This window comes from Patagioenas fasciata, chromosome 11 (assembly GCF_037038585.1).
Source record: "Patagioenas fasciata isolate bPatFas1 chromosome 11, bPatFas1.hap1, whole genome shotgun sequence".
NCBI classification, from domain to species: domain Eukaryota; kingdom Metazoa; phylum Chordata; class Aves; order Columbiformes; family Columbidae; genus Patagioenas; species Patagioenas fasciata.
Genome location: NC_092530.1, coordinates 23586693 through 23611028, shown reverse-complemented (window position 1 = coordinate 23611028; position 24336 = coordinate 23586693). Strand labels below are relative to the sequence as shown.

General features: G+C 39.0%; 2 long non-coding RNA genes across 2 annotated transcripts in view; one reads left to right on the top strand and one right to left on the bottom strand.

The window, feature by feature from the left end:
• The first annotated feature begins 3053 nt into the window (after positions 1-3053).
• Positions 3054-24336, top strand: part of LOC139828858 (uncharacterized) — a 22175-nt gene continuing 892 nt past the window's right edge. Inside the window, exons 1-4 of the long non-coding RNA XR_011740906.1 lie at positions 3054-3221; positions 9318-9475; positions 11388-11470; positions 14349-14518. This is a non-coding gene — a long non-coding RNA (uncharacterized lncRNA). The remainder of the gene's footprint in view (positions 3222-9317; positions 9476-11387; positions 11471-14348; positions 14519-24336) is intronic.
• The window catches only part of LOC139828857 (uncharacterized), a 24946-nt gene continuing 16920 nt past the window's right edge, over positions 16311-24336 (bottom strand). Inside the window, exons 3-7 of the long non-coding RNA XR_011740905.1 lie at positions 23164-23309; positions 22810-22889; positions 21106-21223; positions 17901-18176; positions 16311-17105 (exon numbers count right to left, since the gene is read on the bottom strand). This is a non-coding gene — a long non-coding RNA (uncharacterized lncRNA). The remainder of the gene's footprint in view (positions 17106-17900; positions 18177-21105; positions 21224-22809; positions 22890-23163; positions 23310-24336) is intronic.

The window sequence follows — 24336 nt, the reverse complement described above, 5'->3', positions numbered from 1 at the left end:
CCAACTCAGCCTTTTTTTTTTTGTTTTTTGTTTTTTTTTTTTTTCTTTTTCTATATAATGATTTACAATAATGCGAAAAGGCTACATAGTGTTGCATTTTGGATTTCATAGCTTTTTATTCCCACATCAGTAGGCATGTAGAGGACAAGCGAAGGGGATGGGAGGTAAGTCTCAATGGTGACCAAGAGGAGCCCCTCTGTAGTAACAGGGAAGGAATGCTGTATTTTAGCGAGGCTTACCCTCACTGCTAGATCTGTCATTGGTGGACCAGATGCACTTGACACAAACTCTAAACATATCTTTACTCCTCATTATTAATAAGAGTGGACTGCCTTCTGATTTACTATGGGCAATATTCTGCTAATTTTAGCCATATTAAATAATACCTTCCTCTCACATAAAGTCAGTGAAGCTCATTGCATAGTGCTATCTGATATGACTGAGAATTTCTGAATTGTTTCCTTTTCAGGAAGCAATTTCTGAGCTCAGGCAGCTTGCTCTGTTGCTTACCAGAGTACACACAGTCTTTGGAAATGATGGCAGCTAATGATAGCCTGTGGTGCTACTGCTTTTTCTTTCAGTCCTGGCACTGTGATCCATTATATTGTTGTGTGAGAATAAGAGCAAATGGTTGCATAAAAAACAAAACAAAACAAACAAAAAAACAACATCAAAAAAGGCATTGCTCTTCACTCTTCTTACTCAGGTCATCACAGATTTCCTAAGTGGTTTAGTGCACGTTGGTCCCAACTTGATGTTCTCAGCAGTCAGTTCAGCTTTTCTGCCTACATCACATCACAGCCCCATGGCCCTGCTGCTCTCCCTGTCTCCATACCAGCTACATTCCCCCCCTCCCTGAATAGTCAATCACTTCTCTCCACAGTCAGTCCCTTTGAAGTTTATTACCCAACTCAATGAAAGAAGATTTTACTGAAAATGAAAAAAAAAAAAGTTACAAAATTAAAAAAAAATATAAGCTGTATGATTCACTCAAAGGGAATGGAGATAAATGCTGCTCTGTAGACATTTAACAAGCACAGCATTAATCAAATGATGTTAAATCAACATTCACCTCTAAGATTGACCACAGAGCAATGAATAGCAAATGCAACACCTTCTACATGTAAAAATTAACAAATAAGAATGAAATCCAGATTCTGACTTCATACTCACCCTTTTGATCAGAGATTTAGTCCTACACTTCACTAAAGTCTCTGAAAAGGCCAAATGAGCTCTAAAAAAGGACATAGAGCACTTTAGAGATGAAACAGTTATCAATCTGGCCCTTCTGTGCATTCAGTATTTGAAAATAATATCTTCACCACCCCAAATAAGAATAGGTAAACATATAATTATTACAGTCACTTGATATTCATTTTGGATTGTGCTGTTATAACCTATTTGGCAGAACAAAAGGTGTTTATGGGAGAGAAATTGCCTTTCCTCAGGCTTCTGCTCAGCCATGTTGTCACTGAGCCCATCACACACTCACAGGCTCAGATAGGAGGCAGGCCAAAGAAACAAAGAGCTGGATAATTTCTTCTTTGTATCCATGACAGAGAGTAAGCTATTTAACAAGCAGGTGCGAAGTTACTCACTCCTTATGCAAGCAAGGAGCAGGGAAAAAACACCGACTGAGTCACAATTTGTACCCTGGTCTGACTGTATTGACTGTTCCACCCCGCGCTGGCGATCAAAGCAGGTGGGTGTCAGCCAGCAGCCAGCTTAACTGCATAGGCAGGGGAAATGCCGAAATGCATCACATCCACTTTTCCTTCTGACTATGAGATGAACTGTAATCTTGAGAGTAACACTAGCTATGAGGCTCTGGTTCAAAGTCGAGTTATAAAACTCAGAAACATATTCCATTCCCAGCATGACACTAATGGAATGTCTCCGTGGTGAGCGGTTGGTTGAGAGCTGGTTTATGAAAGAGCATAGATATAAGTGATACTTAGGTGCTGCAAACTTCAAGAAAAATGACAAATGCACTGTAGTTCCTGTTATGATGATTAGCTATGAGTGCAATGTGCAGGTTGGTTTGGATATTTTTTTGTTTGTTAAAAATACTCATGACATTACAGGGGGCCTAGTGGTGGGGGGTAGGGCAGGATAGTGTCCCATATTTCCTTCTAAGTGGTTTTCTTTAAAGCTGAAGATACCACAATAGAAGAAGTCATCTGAGAAAGTAAGTTTCTTGTATTAGACACCATTGCTGGTGCATTTGTACAGAACATGGCAGGGCTCCTCTGAAAAAGTAGGTTCTTTCCAGGGGGGCAGTGATGCCAGGCATTTTGTTGCCTTATTCTTGTTCAAAGAACTATAATCTCTGTTGAAGACACCTAGCTCTGGTGAAAACAATGTCTGTAGTGGCATACTACCTTCTTTAATGCTGAAGTCCTGTTGTACCAAGCCTTTTGTCTGACCCTTGACTTGTTTTCAGTCTCCTGCCTCTGGCTGCTAACACACGGTTAACAGCCCTTCCAGAGGCTGAATTACCAGTCCCAGACCTCTTTACCATACCTGGTAAGACTCATCTGATATAGTACAACATAACTGAATTAAAATCAAAGACTTGCATTAATGTACTAGCAAGAAAATATAGGTGAATTTATTTTGCACTCTTGCTATATAGCCACACGGTTTTCTGTACAGAATGCAGTGTTCCAATGTAATTTTTTTCATAAGGTCATTGACAGTCTTTGTATCCAGACTATGGAAGAAAAATACCGGTAAAGCTTACCAGATTTCAATGTGGTCTAAAGTATCTTATTGTATAAAATTAGGGTGCCTGTGCGCAAATTTTGGTAAGTAAACTGGCTATGGGATAAATGCAATATTATTTTCTATAGTGAATTATTGTAACCTGATTTTATATGATCCAGTAGAAAACACTTCTTTTTTTTTCTCTCCCCTTTTCTTCATCAGAAGGAGTAAAAGTTTCATAAGAATAATATATATATATATATATATGTATATATACACAATTGTATTCTGCTGCATTTTGCTTCACCTTTGGGTAAAGATGTTTGTCTGTTTTTTTTTTCCCCCAAGGAGGAACGCAGTCACTTCCTGGCCATGACTTCCATTTTCTTCTTGCCTGGAGAGCTTCGATCTATCCAACTGTGAAATAGCTTGTCCCTATACTATGCAACCTTGATAATTGTCTGTTTGGCATTGCTCACAGACACTCAGGGTGGAAGCATCATCTCTAGGAGAAGGTAAGAAGTTGAATGTGCCATCAGAACATTAAAATGGGAGGGTGAAGGGGAAGAAAGAAAAAAAAGGTGCATTACTTTATCTTAGGAAAGTGCAAAATGAGAAAATTGAAAAATTATCTTTGAAAAGTGATAAAGTGTCTTTGGACAGAACATGGGATATGTTTGAAGAACAAATATCAGCTGTTTGGGGTTTTTTCCATTATGCAACAGAGCATTTCATGTCAGCAGAGAATTTTTCTACTGTCCTAGTCTCAGTAAGAAATGTAGTTTGTATATACACTTATTTACATGCTCACAGATTACAAAGACGTCAAAAGTGATGCCACAGTTAAAGGTGGTTGGTTGTAATATACGGTTAAAGCAGTACTAAAATCCCTTTTCTTCAGTGACTGAATTTGGTATCCAGCTTTGACAATCTAACTCTTTAGAAGAGAGTTTAATTCTGGCTTTTTTTTTGGTAAATAGTTTACTGGCTTGCAGAAGAAATCTCCTCCTTCTCTTGCTTGTACTGCGTTTACAGGTTGGATTAAAACTTCCAAAATGTTTGGGTTTAATTTTCATTTAACACGTTTGTAGGAGATACATGGTCCCTTCCACAGTCAAAAGCAACTGTAGGATATCACAAAGATGTCAGTATTCTGTTCTTCAGAATTTCTTCTGTGTATTGTGTTGTTTGGGGAAGAAGTGTGTGTGAATGTGTCCGTGAGGATGACAGGCTGCTGACATGGGAGAGCGAAGCAGCAGATGTTTTTGTACAGCCTGAGCAACACCTGGATTTGACCTTGACAACAGATTAAAGAAGTAGACTTTTGAAGTCATGTGACAGCTGAACAAAGCTTGGAGCTGTAAGTATAAAAAACCAGGCTCACTTGACTCTCTGTGTCCTCAAGAAGGCAGTATTTTGTACATTTTTATAAATAAGCAGAAATACAACAGTTACACCGTTTTTTCCTGCTTAGCCAAAATACTCAAGAAAACATTAAGTATTGATTCTGCTACTTGGGTCAAAAGAGATACTACAGCCCACATCCTTCCAGATATTTTTCTAGCTAAAATAGTGTCTTCTCCTGCTCTCCTGTTGATATAATGCCCATAATCAAATAATAACTTGTATATAGTCCAATTCTGACAGTTTAAATGTGAACAGATTTAGGTTCTGTTTTTCAGAACACTCTGCAGTGAACCACACAAAGATTAATCAGTAAGGCTTCTCCAATCTCCAGCTACTTTTATTTTGTCTTATTTCAAACCAGCTTTTTAGGCCAGAACACAGCATAAGAACCAAAGACGTGTTAGTGATTGGAGTGACTGGAAGATGAAAAGCAGGCATGGTTTTGTATGGCTTCATGAAATCTTGCACAATAAAATCACAGAGATTTAATTTAAGAGTTGTACGAAGCAAAGGCAGATTGATATTAGTGTGGAGCTTGCAGCTAAGGTAGATTATGCTTTTTTTGGGAGAAATGTGCACGTGATTCCTTCCCCACCTGCCCCCTGGATGTCAGATGGGCATTCCTGAGTGCCAAAATGCCAACGGACATATCCAGAGCTCGAAGTCCTTCCTGATTTTCATATTGTTCTTTTTTAAGAGCAAGAATATTCTTTAAGATTGTTTAAATGTCAGATGATGTTGTCTCGGGTGGTTCTGTAGAAAGTAATTTTGTTATCTACAATATTTTTTCATTCCCTCAATAATTCAGTTATAGATTGTTTTGACTGTCTTTCTGCTAAAATACCGAGAGTATTAGGGCAGGTAAAATACAAATTTGACAGGCAAAAGCATTTTAAAAGAATACGGTTTGCCTCTGCAACTGGTTCCACTTAAATTTGAGAAGAAACTTCTTCTCAGTGAGGGTAACAGAGCACTGGCCCAGGCTGCCCAGGGGGGTTGTGGAGCCTCCTACTCTTGAGACATTCAAACCCGTCTGGACACATTCCTGTGTAACCTCATCTGGGAGTTCTTGCTCCGGCGGGAGGATTGCACTGGATGAGCTTTCCAGGTCCCTTCCCATCCCTGACATTTTGGGATTCTGTGACTTGGAGCTGTGATCCCACCAGAACTCCACTGCCTTAGAGAAAGCTAGGAAAGGATATGACTTGATATTACTGCTAGATGTTATAGTTTCTTTCAACGTTTTCCTTGAAGGAGAATGTATACATAGCTGACCCGTGGACTGTTACACTCTGTTGGGAAGGCATAAGTGATATAAATATGCTCCTCTTGTTTCTCTTTCCCCCAAAAGAACCCATTTCTACCACAGCTGCATGTGGAAATTCAGGTAAGTTAGAAAATAGGACTGAGAGTATTTTTGTATAACAGATTCAGACTTCTGTATAACAGCTCAGAAATTGCAATTATAAATAGTATTTGTTTCTAACAAAACTGCCCATGCCCTGCCATGAACAGAAACACTCCTTTCTAGTGTTTCTTTCAAACACCACCAGATAAAACCGTGGAAAATATGCTGCTTCAACCTGCGAAGCCAGGCATTTGTATTAAGAACATTATATAGCACAGAAATGCTGTACAAAAAAAATCCCCTATATTAATGCGAATGTGCCTGTCGGCACATTTCTTGCCCAAAATAAAGCCACCTGAGAGTGACTGTACACCATAACAGAGGCAGTGGATATTGTTATTGTGGAAGCAATGTGCTTGTTTATCTGTATGTTTATGAGCTCAGACCTCTACTTGCCTGTAGTGCAGACTTAAAAACAGCTGGCAAGAGAGAAAAAACATGTGAGAGGACTTTTCAGCCTGGAAAGTCAGCATACAGAGGCAGAAGCTGTGAGCAAAGATGATGCTGATTCTTGTTCGATTCCTTCATTATTAAGTGAAACAGGTCTGTGCTCTCTGAAAAAAAAAGTCATAGGTCTGCTTCAAAGAGACACTCACCTTCATTACATATTCCTTCTATGCAGAACACCCTGCAAAATCCTGAATGTGTGGCTGAATGCTCAGGTCAAAGACCAACTGTTGCTTTGAAGTTACCTTGTCATCTAAGTGACATTACTGTGACCACAACCTCTGAAGGATCCTTGGCACAAGGGGACCTCCCACAGGTCCTGTGAAGAAATCAAAGTAGTTTTCCAATGAGGAGTATAATCATATTTCCCTTTCTCACACGAAGACCTCCCTTCTGACCTCCTGGCCACTCAGAATAATTCCAGCATCGTTATAACACATTCATTTGCCATCAGGTGAAAGAAGGTGCCTTCACCAGAACAATTCCACTCAGAGGTATTAAATCCAAGTGGAGTGGAGTTATGACTGAAAGCTATGCATTAGAAACCTCCTCATCTACAACCTTCCCACTCCTCTGGGCATAAACATCCCTTCTCCGACAGGGTCCTCAGAGCACTAAATCCTGCAGGGCTGCAGCAGAATGTCCCAGCAATGAGCTACAGCCAAGTGTGTGACACACACCAGGCTGATCTGGCGTGGGGCTGTGAAATTGCTTTGCCACAACCCAGCTGTCTTGAAATGATATAACATATAATAAAATCAAGACAAGTACTGAAGAAAAGTTACTCTTAGGAAATATGTACAGGACTTCTTTTGGAACTTCGTTGCTTCCTTATGAAATGGAAAATATGTCAAAACTAGAAGATAAATAAGTAGCAATTTAAAAAATTACCTTTTTTTTTAAATTAAAGATAGTCATTGACAATCTCTGCTTTTGTAGATCTATACTTTTATGTAGGCTTCTGTCTATCTTAGGGGACCTGGATAAATGAATGACAGATATTTGACAATGGAACATAAAATGGACATCTTCATGTAGACTACTTTCCTTGATATCACATAAATCACAGACTTTACGGTCGATGAATCATCTCTTGCCAAGTCTTCACTAAAAATGCTCCTGGATATCATTCCACTGTCTTGCGTGAGAGAGAAGCAGAGCAAGGCTGGAACTAGTCTGAGACTCATAGTCTGAGGGTTGCCTTTAGCAACACGCAGGAAGCATTTTTCAGGTATGTCCCTGGTCAGTGATGACTTCTGAGCTATTTGCCAAGGCGTTTGGGAAAAAAGAACGAAAATGTCTCTCAGTCCATGCCAGCCGGGACAGGCGAGGAGGCTGGAATGGCTGCTTCCCTGTCCCCATGGGCTCCAGCAATGAGGTCCACTTATTCAGGACCATACAGGAGCCATTCAGTGCCTTGTAGGCTGAGCTCTAGACACCCTGTTTAGATCATCTGCTTAAGAAGGTACAGTGAATAAACCACAGAAGTCTGTTCATGCAGTTTGAAGGGGATCTCAAGTTCTGTGGCCACCCACCTCTCTTGTTTTTTTTCAATTTCTGTTGTGCACATAATGGTGTTTTGAAGTAGAAATTCAACTTCTCCTTTTACAAGGACTTATTTTATTTTAGTCCAAACTGAAGTAAACTGAAAGCTAATTATTTCCTGCTTCAAGCACAATAGGGCTTTTATTGGAATGTTCCCTATAATCCTATCAGAAGTGTTATAGGAGCTGTATAATAAATGAGCTTCCAATTAATTAAATGCAGCTGTCCATATAGACACATCACTTCAGAAACTGTTTCTCTTTTTTTCTTCCTCCTGCATCAACATCAGTTGTTACAAAGCAGGAATAAGGTATTCACTGGAGTTTAATACCGAACCTCATGACCGCAGAATGTTTTACTTATGGTGAAATTCATCCTTAGTGAATTAATGCTAAAAATTAAATAGAAATATTATTAGTTCCATTGTTAACATGTAATCTATATAGGTACAGTTTTTTGCACTTGTCTATTTTTTAATTTAAGCATTCTAAAACTGATAATGTAAAATTGGAGCTTCCGCTATTTTTAATAGGATTTTTAATAGCATTTCTCTAATTGCATTTAAATTACATTTTAGGGAATTAATATTCACGGTTGATGGAGACAATGTAAAATACAGCAACAGTTATTTATGTGTCAGAGAGGAAAAGAGGATAATTTGTTTTCTTTTGCAAATTTCGTAGTGGGATGAAAAGGCTACTTTCAAACCATCTAAGTAATTTTGAGCCAGTTTACTACAGGTTTTTTGGTGTCAGGAGAGTTGCTCTGAAAAAAAAAATCAATAATCAAAGTGGACACTTTTCTGCTTTACTTGGCTAAATACTCCATGCATATGCAAGACACAAGATTAGGCTGCAGGACACTCCAAAGAAAACTGGGCTAAGTGCATTAATTCCACGACGGTGCTAAGAAGTTGCTAAGGAATAAGCTTTAAGCATATGAGCTGCTCCATGAAGGTGCCCCTTGGGGTGCTCTGTTGTACACATGCCGTGGGGAAGGTCGGAAAGAGAAGTGAACTCGTTGGGTTTACTCTGGGACACTGGCTGCAGAGTAGCAAGTGTGCTATGTGACCATATCTCAGTTACCCCGTATGCTAGGAAAGGCACTTTATTATGTTTATTTTGGGGCATTAACAGGTAAAAGAGAGTGGACTCAGGCAGACATTTCTGGATGATCTGTGTTTCAGGTCTCTTGGTTTCTAGGAAACTGGTGGCTTATATATCGAGATGCAGTGTAGAATCTTGATAGCATCTGTTAAGTTCCTGATAAATAGAGGCTGAAGCACCAAGGAATGGTGAAAGGAAAAAGATGTTCATTTACTACCTAAGAACATATTTGGCACAGAACAATCAAAGGCAAGAGGAAGGATAGATATAAGGGGTGTGTATGTGTATGTGTGTGTGTGGGTGTTGTACCTGAGCTACAAGATGCAGGACACTGTCAATGCTGATTGCTGTTGTATCCCCTGATTCAGTTCATATTGAGCCTTAACAATAACTGGTGGAAAGTTTTTTTAAGGTAGGTAAAAGTTCAAGTGCTCATTGAAAGAGAACACGCGGGAGACATGGAATAGAATTTGTGTGAGAAAAATTTCCAGTGACTTACAAGGAAGACAGAGCAAAAATAAGCTTTTCTACCACTCAAATTAAAAATGCGTCTCCTCAACAGACTGACACTAGTGAAACAGCTGTTGCTGATTCCTGAAGTTCCACAGTCTGTTAGCAAAGTTGCATTTTAGAACGACACCAGTTCCATGTCCATCGAGGAAGCAGCACTGACCGTTCCCTTTGTCTTGGTGCTACAGGAGCCAGCGAAGTACTGACAGAATTGCAGCCTGTGATCTTCGACCCGGGAAAGGGAGGAGACTGGACGGAGAGGCTGACAATGTGGCAGGAGATGTTTCCACCCTCTCAAGCTGCTCTGCTCTCCCTGATAGCCTGTGGAGCTGAAGGGCTGCAAGAGGTAAGTACTTCTCATCCTCACCTGAGGGGTGCGTGATCCCAAACTCATCCAGTGTTCTGGGTAGAACAGCTAAACCCCATGGCCTGATGTACCACCTTCTGCATTTTATCCTCATGGTTATTTTGGTGTGCATGTGACTTTTAAGATGAAGTTCCACATGGAAAGTCACAGGGAAAGCATTTTCATCCTGGACCTGTGTTGGTGCCTACTTTGACATGGAAAGCTACAAAGGCCGAGTGGGTCTTCTTAAAAACTTCAGTCTGTCTGCTTCTACCTCCATTCACAACAAACCCACCTTGAGTTCAAATTTCATCAGCTGGTACATTTATATTCTTTCCAAAAAGTGTCAGTTTCTCCACCAAAAACAGTGTGCACAGTCCATGCTTAGATGCTTGTCCCTGGTAAGAAATCACTCTTATCGAAATCTCTCACTAGGGCCCTGACTTGCCACATCAAGTGTTCTTTATGAGCATCCTTTATGATTTTCTAAACTGCAGCCCCTGAAGATAGTGTGGTCAAACTGACCCAGATCTTTCTTAATGGCCCTTGCATCTGACTCACCAGTGAGGCTGATTGCCTTCCTGGCATTTATGTGTGTACTCTCTGCTCTTTGTACAGCTGGGAAATCTTGTATTTGTTTAGAGCAGCAGAGTTAGAAGAAAAAATCTCTTGGTCAAATTCACAGAAAAGAGAACTTAGTAGCAAAAGTAAGAACTGAATTTAAAATTTAATCCAGGGATTTAAGATTTGATCTACAGTTTGGTACAAGTGACAGTTGCTGGTTGCTTCAACTTCTACTAATGTTGCAGTAACATGGGAAAAACTACTAGATTGCTTTCTGAGATGAAAACTGAGTCGTTTGTGGGCATGTTCCTGTCTTACTACATTTTCTTTCCACGATCATGCCAGGTTAAAAAAAAAATGAAGGCATAAATATTTATGCAGAATAGAGCTGAGAGAGGTAGAGCCAGAGCATTACAGAGGCGTTGGTATCTACATGAGTTTGGGGCATATTCATCCCATAAAAGGCTGATGCTCATGAGCCACAAGATGAGATTTAGCCTCAGCAGTTCTTCAGGTCCCCATTATCCAGATGTTTCTTCAATTCAAAACCCGCAGTTAGCAGGAATGAGTATACTGTTGCCACAGAAGTCAATAGCCATGCAGGGTTATTATTCATACACATAAAATCCAGAGCCCTTTACTAAAAGCTGTTAGGGGGGCAACTAAGTTTTGGGGATCTCATTGGATTTTTTTATTATTATTTATTTATTTTAAATGATAGGGCAACTGAAATTGCTGGTGCAATTCATACCAGCCAGGCCATAATGTAGAATGACATTTGGGTTAGAGAAGAGCTGGTGCTGCAGTAATTGTTCATTCATATAGATTTTCACTGAATAAGTTCCATTTTAGTGTCAATGTATATTGGCCACAATTATTTCAATTTTAAATGTTCTGTCCAGAAGATTGCATACGCTGATGATATTTAATATGGCATTTTAAAGACAAAAGGCACCCATGGTAGAGAGAAGTGATGGGTTAAGAGAATGACACCAGAGTGAGACCAGTTGGTTAAAGGTTATGAAATAAGAGCTACATTGTAATGGACATGTGCAGAATAACAAGGATACTTGTTACCTTCTGAATTACTGAGTTTGTAGATGATATGACTAGATTATAAAGTCTAATCTAAGGCATGAACCAGAGGGCTTTGCTGAATTGTTTTTTGTTTGAATTGCAGCATGTCTTCTAAGAAAAACCAAAACCAACCAACCAAAAAACCTTTATTCTTACATTGTGTTGAAGCCCTTAAGAAATTCAGGGAAGGCTGCCAATAATCTGAAATGTGAAATCTATTCTCTTCCTCTGTCTCTCTCTCTCTCTTTTCCTTTTTCCCCCCTCACCTTAGATTTATGGAAGAGACACCATGCCAGAGAGTCTGCAGTTCTCTCATGGGTATCAAAGTGGAGCTACTCCAGCTGAGAATTTGTGGTAAGCAAGATTCATCTGGGAAGGAAAGATCCCCTGTAACATCATGAAATGATAAAAGCTCTGGGCTCTGGGTTTTACTAGCCTTTGAATCTCCCACTTTTAATCCTTTTGATGGAAATGCTTTCTATATTTGTGAACCCCATTTGAAACGTAAAGACTGCAGAACACTTCCATGTTGTATGAGTTTTGTTTGACTTCAATTGACTGCCATAAATGTGTGGAGGGAGCATGCTTGGGCCTGGAGATAAAACCAATAGAAAGGGACCAGCTAGATAATAACTGTATATGGCTCCAAACCTCCAGAGAGGACAGTAGTTAGAAGTATTTTACAGTGGTCTACAATTTTTTTAAAATTGCTAAGTCCCCTGTGCAGCCTTGCAACTAAAAATTAGGTTATCATCCCTTTCAAACTATCTATCGGGGTAGAAGGAATAGATACTATTATCCAGTACACTGAATGGATACAGTGGGTAAAAACAGACACATGTCTCAAAGCTGCTCTTCAGATCTTAATAAATGTGAATAGAGATTTGCATGACTTGGCAGAGCTGTGTTCTGAAGATCAGTATACAAACTACCAGGTGATCTTTCTGTTTTAATTCATTTGGGTATTTTGTAGATCTGATGTAGTACTGAGGTTAAAAGAAGCAGAAATTGGCTCTTTCCTACATCCACCCAGTTGTGTCAGCTCTAGTGCTGCCTTCCTTGCTACTAAACCAGATCAATGACCCTGTGAAGACCAAGGTCTCACCTGTACTGCAATAAAGCTACATTAACCAAAGTTGTTTCGTTACTAGAAACTAACACTGGGAATGACTGGAAATAACTATAACATTGTGTTTAATTTTGTGGTGTGAAATTCATTGGATTATATGTATTTGAAAAACTAGTGTGTTGATTACATATATTAAAGAGTAGATTACTGAGAAAGCAGGCGTAAATGCTGCTTCATTGCTTTCTTAAACCTTGGTAATACAAAATCAACAGCGAGTGCAAATAAGTGCCAAGTAGAAGCATGGGTGTCCTTCTTATCAAAAGAGTGAAACTCCAAAACTCTGCCATCAAAGCGGTCCCTGCTCGGTGGCTATCCAATGTCAGCAATTCAGCCTTTTGAACATAAAATAAATAATAAGTGGGATTGAAAAGAACTGGACACTAAAAGTTCATGACAGGCAAAGGCTAGGGTGTCCGTGACCCAGATGATCATTTACGTGCATGACAATGGGGCCCATAGTATTTCTCTGCAGGTCTTTGCAGCTCTATGTGTTTCATTGATTAGAATAAAAGGACAAAAACCCTAAGGTTTGTGATCATGAGTTTTAAAATGTTTGAGACCTGAAACAATTCACTCTGAAGGGCACAGTGCTGCAACACTTTCATTTTTGTGATACTTCACCCAGTGTTATTTTGGCATCATCAAATAATTTTATATTCTAGAAATATTTTTCAGAGATCCAGCTTGAAACTGCAAGATGATGTTCAGATATTTTTTTTTCCTCTAGCATGTGGCAATTATGATGAATCAGAGTTTATTCTGTATTCTGTCGATCACCATAGTAACCTGTACTCTCTGTATTTAATAGGAAACAAAAAGTTATTTACTTGGCAGCGATGGTGTTCTGGGAAGCCTTGGTTTATGAACGTTGGCAAAATATTATAATGGGACTATTAGCTGCTTAGGTTTTAATGCGTACCAGTAATTGGATATTCATCTGTCATGCAGACATCACAAGAAGAAACTCTTTGTAGTCAAAATTTGTTCATTAGAATTACAGCTATTTTCTACTCTTATTGGTTGTTACATAAAGCTGCTCTATTCAGTCCAGATTGTTTAAGCATATGTAAAGCACAGTAAAGATACCTTGCTAGCTATTGGGCTTGTTTTGTATTCTCAGGAACCAAAGGGATTCCTAAACTGCAAACAAGAGATAGCAATAGCTTATTGTTATTTAATGAAATCATTGCTGTTTAGTATCAGACTTTTGAAGGTCTATTTTTTTCAAGCTGAAACGGTGAGATTGCCCATCAGATTTTAATAGTTCCTTTGGTAATGCAAATTGATTTATTTTATTTTATGAAATGACTTACTTTCAGTGTGTTAGTTGATCTTTCTGGCTGGTTACTCTTAACGGGGATCAATCCATTGATCTGCCTAATAAAAGCGGCCCCAGAAAGCACAGGGGTGGCCCAGGGACAATAACTGGTATGAAGCGTGGGGCAAAGGAAGCTGTGGGAAGCTGGAGAGCTTTTTCTGCCCAGCCCCTTGCTCTGTGGGACTCAGACACCAAATCTGCCTTTGTATTGGACTGTTCCTCAAGCAAATTCTAGTTTTAGAGGGCAAGCTGTTGGGAAACCAGGGTGATTGCTCACGCAGTTTTTCTTTATGAAGAGAGTTTCTGTACTTACAATACTCTGGTGGAAACATCCCATGATAAGACATAGTCTCAGAGATGTTCATAAAGCAATCCATCGGGATTACATTTCTGATCTCCTCTAGCTCCATTGTTGAACTTCATTATTATATATCTATAAACCACATACTTTTTTCTGTCTTTATACCTTACCTAAACCATAATCGGAATGTTTTACCCAGAAGGGTAAATTTATTTTTTCTAAATCAGGAAGAATTTTGATGGTAACTCCGAGACATTAAAATGTACCCAAAAAAAGGAAAACATATCTATTAATTCAGAACTTTTATCTTATTATAAAAACAGAGCTAGTATTTAATATATTTATTTTATACACTTATATATATGTATTATCTCCTGTAGATGAAATCAATACCAAGCATCATACAGTATGTGTATAATGATTGTATAAAAAAATCCCTTTCACACTCCTATTATCAAATAGGTTTTCTAACCTCTGTTCTCAGGAATGCGATTTGGAGGATGTGCATATGTGTGTGTAAAACCAGCTATTATTGTTACTTCAGCTGTGTGTGTGTTTGCACTGAAGGCTCCTGGTTTTGCTGAAGTAATAATTTGGTCATATCAAGGAATGGAAAATTGGATCATCAAAGCACTGTTCAGAAGGAATTGCTGAGTAAGTGCATTGTGTTTTTCTTTCGTGCTATAAGATTAAACATCATACCTGGATATTACCTCATAAATACCACACACAGAGTACTTAGGAGATAGATAAGGGAAGACTGGTAGCACAAGCAAAAATTAGAGACATCAGGAGTTAGGAGATGTTATCTGTGATAGATGCATTTTTCTAGCATAACGAGCTTCCTGGGAATGCAGTAGTTTTGCTCTACAAAACAGTTAATCAAAATATTAGCAATACTTTTCCATTCCAAAACCTGCAGAAGACACGGACTTGGGGGTGGTGTGCTTCATGGTTTAACCTTGGAAACCAGGTTTATATTTTTGAGTGGATTTAGCAGCTAATACTGCATCACCTCCTCTCTAAATGTTGAAAGTCTCACTTTCGAATTTATTTAAGGCAAGTCTATATATGCAGGTGCACAGAGACAGGCTTTCATTAGGCACGCTCTGAAATGGCCAACACAAACTAGTTCTGAACAGGAACCATATAACTAAGCCTAAGCCCCACTGAGCTTTCCTAACAGGATCAGCCCAAGTGCTTTAGCCAAGTGCAAGATCACAAGATCTTTACCCTTGAAGCTTTATCTGCATAATGGGTATACAAACATCTACCTTTCACAAAGGTGTGGTATGTTTCAATAACGCAATATTGGATATATTGTGTACAATAAGAAGATCTTGGATGGGGAACAGCATAAACACAAAGCATTGGATCATTAATGCCTACAGTTTGTGCTTTCACGTTCTGATGATCAATGTATGACTGCACCGTTTTTCAAGAAAAGAAAATAATTATTTCTGAGGTAATAGTGAACAGCTTGCACAGAACATATATATGAGTTGTACATAATCTATGCATTGAAGAATTTGCATAGATATTTCATTTCCGTCATAAATGTCACTAGTAGAGAACACTGGTGAGAGATATCACACACAATCCACCGTCTGTTAATTTACACAGAGCCACAGTACACAGGTCACACATACCAAATAGACTATAGATCAAGAAAAGAAATCAAATTGTAGAATGGATTTGCTTGCATAAATGCATGGAAGATTTTGAATAAAGCAAGAAAGTAATATTGACTTTGATATAGCCATCCCTAAAAATACAGGCTTTATGGAGTTAATACTGTTTTGATTGAGGTTCTAACCCAACCCAAAAGTCTCAGATTCAGCTCCATCCACTTATTATTGATTTGTCTGGCGTGCTGGGTTGTTTATGGTGGGTTTGGGGTTTTTTATTCTTTTTCTTCCCAGAAATGCTTTTCTGCTCTCAAATTTTAGCTAGCTCTCCCAAAAGAATGCCTAATATACTCACAAAGAGCAATTATATTCCTTACAACTGAGCTATTGACTATAGTAATAAGAAGGAAAGACAGAAGTCATGTCAGCTTAGCTTCTGACAGGACCTTACAGTGCTCCCTCATTCAAAAACACTTATGTAATCAACAAGCAACGAGTTGCAAAAGTCGTTAGTTTTCTATCAGGTATGATAAAAACTTTATAAGCCTGTGTTATTTTTGAGGAATAAAAGAACTTATAACTATCACCAAGACATTGGTTCTTTGCTATTTTACTATAATACCTCTTCTTATTTTTTTTTCTCCTGCTACCTGACATCTAAATGCCTACAATTTTAGATATCAGGACCACACACTGGCAAAAAAAATCCACAGGCAGAGAGCTGAAAAATATTATTTTTGCCCTTTGTAGACAGTAGTTTCACCTAATGTGCATCTCCAGCACCTTCCTCATCTTTTTGTAGGGAGAGGGGCAAGATGAAGGAGCACAGACAGTACCAACTTCTTTAATAGACATTAACAATTTTGCTTTGATTAAACTTGTACAGTAAAATTGAAATCCTTTGGGTAGGGGTAAAAAAAACCCCGTTGATGAATCATAGAGGAAATCAAGACAGGAAATAAAGCCATGCTTAGATGAGATTAAACAAGCCGTAATATTTTCAATAATAGTAGCATGTAGGGAATAGAAGGAGACATAAATAATTGGTTGAGGTGCAAATGTATGTGTGGGCAGGAGGAAAGGGAAGGGGAAATTTGTCTGGGGAGTAAATCCATTTAGGTCATTATGGTTCAATATGGCCATGATCCAGAAAAACTCTTGAGCATATGTTTGGTTTTAACATGAGTCATTCTCTCAAAATCTGAGGTCTGCTCACCTGCTTAGGCTCAGGTTTAAGTGATTTTATTGTAGGTGGGATCCTCTCTTGAATTATATCGTCTCATCCCAAAGTCCATAAGCAACTCCTCCTCTGTCCCTTGGAGCACAAGCGGGGCTCTCCAAAGGGTCTCTGTGAAGACACTTTCTGTTGCAGTCATTAACTGCTGACAAGTAATGGATTCTCTGATTGCTCTTTCTACTCCAAATTTTAGTAGGATGTCTAGCAAGGACAAAGGAATGACATTGTGTGAAGTCTAGGTCCATGGTTCTGTACCACTAATTTGGACTAATTAGCTTGTGAAAAGACCACAAGTTGAAATCTCGCATGTTTTTCCTCATCTTCTCATCCCTAGGAGTACATTCTGCTTCCTCTCTGAGCTTCAGTCTTCTGTTTTCTAGGGAAGAAAGAAATATCATTTTGGCTTTTTAGAAATCAACAAGGTAGAAAACATAGACAGATATACAATACATGTCACCAGGCACCATAATATTTATTTTTCTTAACTCTGTTTCCTGAAAAATGGGAATAGAAGAATCACAGCTTTCATTGAACAATAAAGTTAATTTCTAGTTCTCAAGGTTTCACAGAAAAGCATTAAAACATTATTTTTGCAATGTCACCACAAATATCACTTGCACTTCTTGAATTTTCCCTGCTTCTGAGGTTGCTCTCTGAGGATGCAACACTTCACTTATGCAAGTAATTCGCAGAATAGAGGAACCTGTTCATATAATATGTCATAGACTTCTTTTTCTCCTAGGATACCATGATGATGCAGGAGAGCAAACAAGGTATTTTTTTTAATTGCTGCATTTTATTAACAGCCTTATAGTTTAAAGGTTTCTATGAAACAATTCAGAAGTTAAAATTGAAAACTGTGTGTCTTTTTCAGCATCTTTGTGTTTCATTTATTGTCAAACTCTCAGTCAGCAAGATGAAGTGGCTGATAATTATTCAGGGTTGCCAATTAACCTACTTAGCAGGTCACATAGGTAACTGGCATAGATTGTGTCAAATCTCATTATTGAGAAAATAATTTAATCAGCCACTGCATTGACTGAAGACCAGAGAATCTGGAGAATAAATTAAACAGGAAAATAAAATCAGTACCTAGACAGACATTATATTCAAATACATCAAAACAATTTGTCACACAAAATTATAAAGCATAATATTGACTATCAGAAACCTGGTGAAGTCTGTGATGCAGGCTGATGGTGCTGAGGGTGGGGGTTCTCCAATCGTAATATCCAGCAGGAGTATAAAGAACTGTCATATGTCGCCTTGCTTTTACGAATCAAAGATAATTTTTCATATGAAGAAGTCACGAGCATACTCTTTAGCATTTAGACAGACATGCAGTGTTACAGACCAGAAATTTCTAGACAAATCTGCGTTGTGATCTACGTGGAACAATCCTGGTCTCTACCACATATCCCAGCCTTGTTCAGTTGTTCATGCCTGGCTTTAGAGCAAAGACAATAGAATGTCAAGTAAGAAGGTCACATAATGGATAAAGTAATATTGCTGGAGCTTTCAAGATGGACAGGAGAGAAGAAAAATTACAATAAGTGCAATTGTCAAAGTCATAGAGGCAGTGAAAAAGCTGTGCTTTCTCTGTATAGTAATGATCTACATTTACAAGGTGACTGAGTAAATAGGAGGAAGAGTAGAGTTTGGGCAGAGAGAGAAAAAATATTAGGAGGAACAATAACATCTTTCAAATGGATTTGAGTATGAAATATATATATATATATATTTGCTTTAAATAGAGGCACAAACATTACTAGAAAGTATCAGAGTTTAAATATTCAAAATACAGACTGGAGAAAAAAAATACCACTGCTAATGATGGGAACTAGCTGGTCCTGAATGTGTGAGGTGTGAAGAGTCCCACAGCACAGACAAAAGGACATGCAAGACTCAGAAAAAGACCAGAATATGGTGAACAGGCCCTTGTCTTCATAGTCTAAATCAATGGTTTACTGTCTACAAGAGCAAAAATGCTATTAAAAAAACCATCACCCCACTAAATGGCTAATCAAATTACATAGGCTACAATCACCATAAAGAGTAACAATAGATCAGGAAACTCCGTTAGAATACTGAGTATTACACTATCTAGGTAAGTCTGATTTTATAAGTGCTTTGATAAGGCAAAAGCACTATCAACTCACTTTCAGGAGAGCCATCATTTCCATGGCTATTTTATGGCAATAATATAGCCTTGGCAGCATGATTCCCATACTGTGAAGTCAGGACATATTCTAAATGGGGTTTCACGTCTGGATGGTAATAAGCCCAAGAGCAAGCAACAATACGAATCTACAGATGTATACTGTGCTGTAGTTGTGATGGATTGTTGCAGAGCCTAAACATACACTCATTGCATCTTCACCAAAGACAGGCCATTCTGCACAAATGCTGCTCTGAGCGATCTCTGGGAAAAGACTCAGTTAGAAACTTTATGCTTACCTTTCATTTATTACATTTTCCACTTAAATATATATATATTTCTTTTTTCAATTGTTCTTTCATTAATAAGAAGTCATAGTTTGTAATTGTCATGAACAGTAATCCCATTATATTGTTGTCATAGCACCATTTTACAACTCTTAATTTTAAAAAAGTGCTTTTCAATGACGCTGTTATTTCTTCAGTTGACAACAATCACCTGTGTATTTTTTAACTACAAATTTAATGAGAAGAAGTACTTGCTGACATTGAAGTACCATACCACAATGTGATAGTGTTCTGGACAGATCTGGACCAGTTAACATTTTATTCACACCCCCTCCAGCAATGTCCAGGCTTGAGTATTCCTGTTCAGTGCTAATCTTATTTATTCCTCTCCATACTCACAGTAACACTGATTTAGCACCTATTCCCCTGTATAGGTGATGCTAATTGCTATAATAGTGTACCTGCAGCAAATTGAACCATGTAGCCCTCTGGGCCAGCTTGGGGCAGGGAACAACTTCTCCCTCTGGTGAAAATTACGACTGCTCACAGCTGCTAATTTCCACCAAAAGGAAAACAAAAAAAATAAAAAGCAGGCAGTTTTTACTCAGAAGAGGAAGGCACTGCAATGCTTCCCAGGGTCTGCCCCTGCTAAGCCCAAAATAGAGCTAAACATGCTGCATGTGGCCCCTTTGCCCGGCTTCCCCTCCTGGCTCTCACCCTCACTCCTCTTCACAGAGTGCTGTCTCATGGGGGAGATGACTCAAAACCTACTGGGACCCTTATCTGAGCATCCACCGAAATGTTGGGACTGGGAGAGCAAAGGGAGCTTTTTTTCCCCCATCACTATTGCTTGTTTTTTTCTGGACAGCAGAAATAGTTCTAAATCACTGCAATTTGCAAAGAGCCCAGACCATGCTATCCCACTCCCTAGGCAGGCGTTTTATCACTAGGTTGTATTTTTTACAAATAGATACTATATATTATACTCAACACAGGGCACAGTAATTTCACTTTGAGCCCTGGTGAGAAGAGCAGTGTTGGAAACTTGGTACAGGGCACAAATTAGTCCCATATAACTTCCCATGCAGAAGGTTTCACTGGCTGCCTGCATCTGCTCTGGGCAATTCTGTCTCGAGAAGCAACAAGTCCTTTGGTTTGGAACTGCAGAATATGCATGATTTTTGTTTGCCTCTGTGGCTTTCCCACTGCTAACAGAAGAAAGCCTTTATCTTTCATTAAATGCACATCTGAACTAATAGATTGTCAAGGATCCATTGCAAAAGGACAGTTTACTGTTCAAGATAACTCTAAATAGTCACAAGTATAAGAGTTTGCAACAAAATGTAAAAGACTTTAAACGTAATGCAGTGATTAATCATGGGCTTTCCATAATAATCATTGTTTAGCAAATGTATAAATAGAATAACAGCAATATTGAAGCAAACGAATGACCTCTGACACAAAAAATGGCTTGCATTTTATATTACTTTACTTAACTGTCCCCTCCTTTCTCCACCAAACAGAAGCTTTATTGATGAAATGAGCTCTGGTAATTTAGTCTGCAGACTTAAAGAATGTGCAGCTCTGGGAAAAACTGAATTATGGGTTCTATTTGTGAGATAAGGAATGGCATGTAATAACTTAATGAACTGGAAGTTTATTAGTTGTTAAAGAGAGAACTAATGAAATGCATTGTATATCAATCTTTTTTCTTACTCAAAAATGTTCAGGTGGCTGTCACATCCATTATGCATTGATTATCTTATTAATACAAACATGTGCTAGAATCTCAACAAGCTACAAAAATAAATCTCAGCTTCTAATGTAATTCATTAGTCAGTTTTGGAGGCTCTACTCTAAACCCAAGCCATTAGAATGTCAGCTATTTGGCGAGCAAAAAGTTCATGTGAACACAGGAGCCACCAACTTACATCATCCAAGGTTACAGCCTTCTGCTCTCTGTGCAGACCATATACATCAAAATTGTGGAGTGACATATAGGCACACATAGTTCTGATGACAGCGTAATTTCAACAGCTATTTATTGCTCTGTAGACACATAAATATAAAAAGAACAGTTAGATAACAATTTTTAAAAGAAACATGGAGAGAAATCAGACTTAACATAAAATGTAAGGATCAAATCCCTCTCTGTTGAAGAATGTTCCTCCACTGTGTAAATTATAGGGATTTACCTCAGCTACACTTTCACATGGACCTATTTATTTAGCACAATTGAATGATTTGCCTCAAAATATTTTGGATCATGACATGCATGTGTGAATATGCAGAATAGTGACAAAAATAAAGTAGTCTAAAATCTGTTAGGACACTTCTCCCAGTCTTACCTGATATTATGCCTTAAAACCACAATATAAAAAGTAGAATTTAGCCCCAAATAAATACAGAAGACATATGCACACGAAACAAAAAATGACAGAAAGCAGGGGATTCAAAGTTCAAGTCAATGCATATGAAGGTATTAACAAAGCAGTCAGGTTCTACTCTATCAGCCCAAATATTTCATGTGCTGCATAGATCCTTGGGTAATTCTAATTTTAACCCTGCAATGGATTCATCTGTTTGCTTTGATTTTCTGTTCCAGAGATAAAAACAAGCAAGGAAGGAATACCTGCATTAATCTGTGCCTCTAGTAGGCTCCTGTGGGTGGGCCTTTTTTGTTTTATTGCTTGTTTTGGGGTTGGTTTGGAGTTTTTTTGGTGTGTTGCGGGGCGGGGTGAGCTGTGTGTGTATGGGGGGGTGTTTTTGGTTTTTGTCATGTGGTCAGTCTAGCAGCAGATGTCTGACATATATTTAGCTGTTTAGAAGACCGGTCATAGCCATTTCACTTCATCAGGTAATAGCACACTACTGACAAATAAGACCGATTCAATACATTTGTTTTCTTTATCAATTTACATTTCATCTCAGAGGTCCAATACAAGGGGATTTCAAACTGTTTGTGCTGAGCACAATCGAAGGGCCAATAATCCAATTATATTTTTTTCGGCCTGATGAGAACAGAAGAGAGGGAAAGCCATCTATCCCTCCCTCCAGCAACTGAGCTCCAGGCCTGGATTAGGCTTTAAGCTTCCCATGTAAAACATCCCCCAAGGGCAGCAGAAGGCCACTTAAATACAGCTTGGAGGGCATAAGTGGAATATGGCTGTGGCACATTGGCTTTCTGCCCAGGAGCAAATTCCAACCATTAGCATCAAACACTCATCCTGAAGGTCTCATACTGGAATTAAATGCCATATACGAAATGAATAAACAATAATAAATGAAAGTAGCACAAGTAAATTTAAAAAATAAATCACAGTAATTTATACTGTGCATGATCTGTTCTGGATTGTTTTTCCAGACTGCACACCTCAGGTTGTCTTTCAGGTTTTTTTCACAATTGTGGTTTTGCACATGCAAAATGGCCCTCGATGCAGAAATTGAATTTATTCATGGTCTACTCTACATGTTAATAAAAATATAGTTTTAAATAGTGCTTGCTTTTCCTGTGCAAATAATTTTGTTTGCTTCTGTTAGTCAGCAGAATCTGACCTATTTGATACACAGGTTGAGTCTACATGAATTGTATCTAAACAAGAATTCAAACAACAATTAAGCATGCAAAAACATACCTTTAGATACCTCAGGTGGAACTGCACATTCTGGTTTAGACAGTCCAAGATAATTTCAGCAGGCTTCAGAATATGGAGAGCTGTGAAGTTAAAATGAACCAGTTCTTTTAAAGCGCTCGCAGGAAAAGCAGACTGTATTTTGGGACAGATTTTAAAAGGCGAATTTTCAGTAAGCAGAATTTAATTACCTAACTGGAATTTTGCCATGATGCCCCGGCTAATCTTTCACTTTTTGTGTAAAGGAAAAAAAAAACAACTCAGAGAAACTATTATGCTCTGTTTGACCCACATCTATTATAGCAATAAATTCAGCCTTGACAGTATTAAGAAGGAGAGCAAAGGGAAACATCTCACCTACTGAATATTAGTCTCATTTCCTTAAACAAGTTGACTCTTCCCAGGAGCTTCTTTTCCAGAATTTCCTTAGGGTGTGAGATAATTGGCTATTAACCAGTGTGCTCTTGACCCAAAGAATGGAGCAGAAAACACCCAAGACTTGTCTGGATTGAGGAGAGATAAAAGAGAAATCAGCGCTGATATGTACTGACTGAGGCAGTGGCTCCCTTGATTCTGCTAGTCGAGACTCAGAGGGTTTTACCTGCATTTGTACTAGGGCGAAAGACCTGAGGAAAAGAGGAGGCAGAAAATTGGGGAAGGGAAAACAGAATGGAACAACTTCCTCCCTTTTCATCTTTTTTTTTCCTGCCTGTTTGTTCTGCGTTTAGTGTGGGGCTGTGAAAAAGAAAGGCTGCCAGCTCCACCGCATCACATTGCCAGTGTAGTGGGCAGCCTATCTCACCTGAAGGGAAAACAGAAATTATGAAAAAGGTGTCTGCACACCAAGAAAAAATATGCAAAAAATCTTACTTATCACCAATCCTGTACACAATTTTCTGAGCAAGTGATACTGAAACCTCTGCAGGTCTCTCGAGGACTGCCCCAAGCCCCAGGTGCTGGCACGCCAGAAGAAGCTGCTGCAGTGCAGGCTCCTAACGGCACACGTGGAGTGGCCGAGGATGCCGGCATATACAGAGGCAGTTCCCATGCCATGGGATGATGAAAACAAGTCGTTAATATGCACCACACAGTGCAGAAGGCTGAGCCCGCTGCTAATGAATGCTGTGCAGAGGGCTCAGGTCATGGTTTTGCTAAATTCTGTGTGCTTGGTACACCTGTGAAACACAACACCGAAATGCAGCTTGGCTCACGCAGCCATCAGAGAGCATCACGTTGCAAATTAGGTGCAGGGGCAGGTGTCTCTGAGCCATCAGTGCGGTATCTGCCCATCTGTAAAGCGGTTTGTCAGGACTGGAAAGTGCTGTGTAAGGAAAGAAGTCTTTATGGGGCTGGTAGGCTGACACTGTATCCGCTCTGCTGCTGGGGCAGCGGGGCTCTGGGCAAGGTGCAACACCTGGTTCATAGTGGTTCCCAGTACACTACAAAATACAGCATGGCAACAAACAGGAGACATTAGAGGTCCTGGGCTGGGTTGTGATCTCATTGAGATCACAGCAATGTGGTGCACTG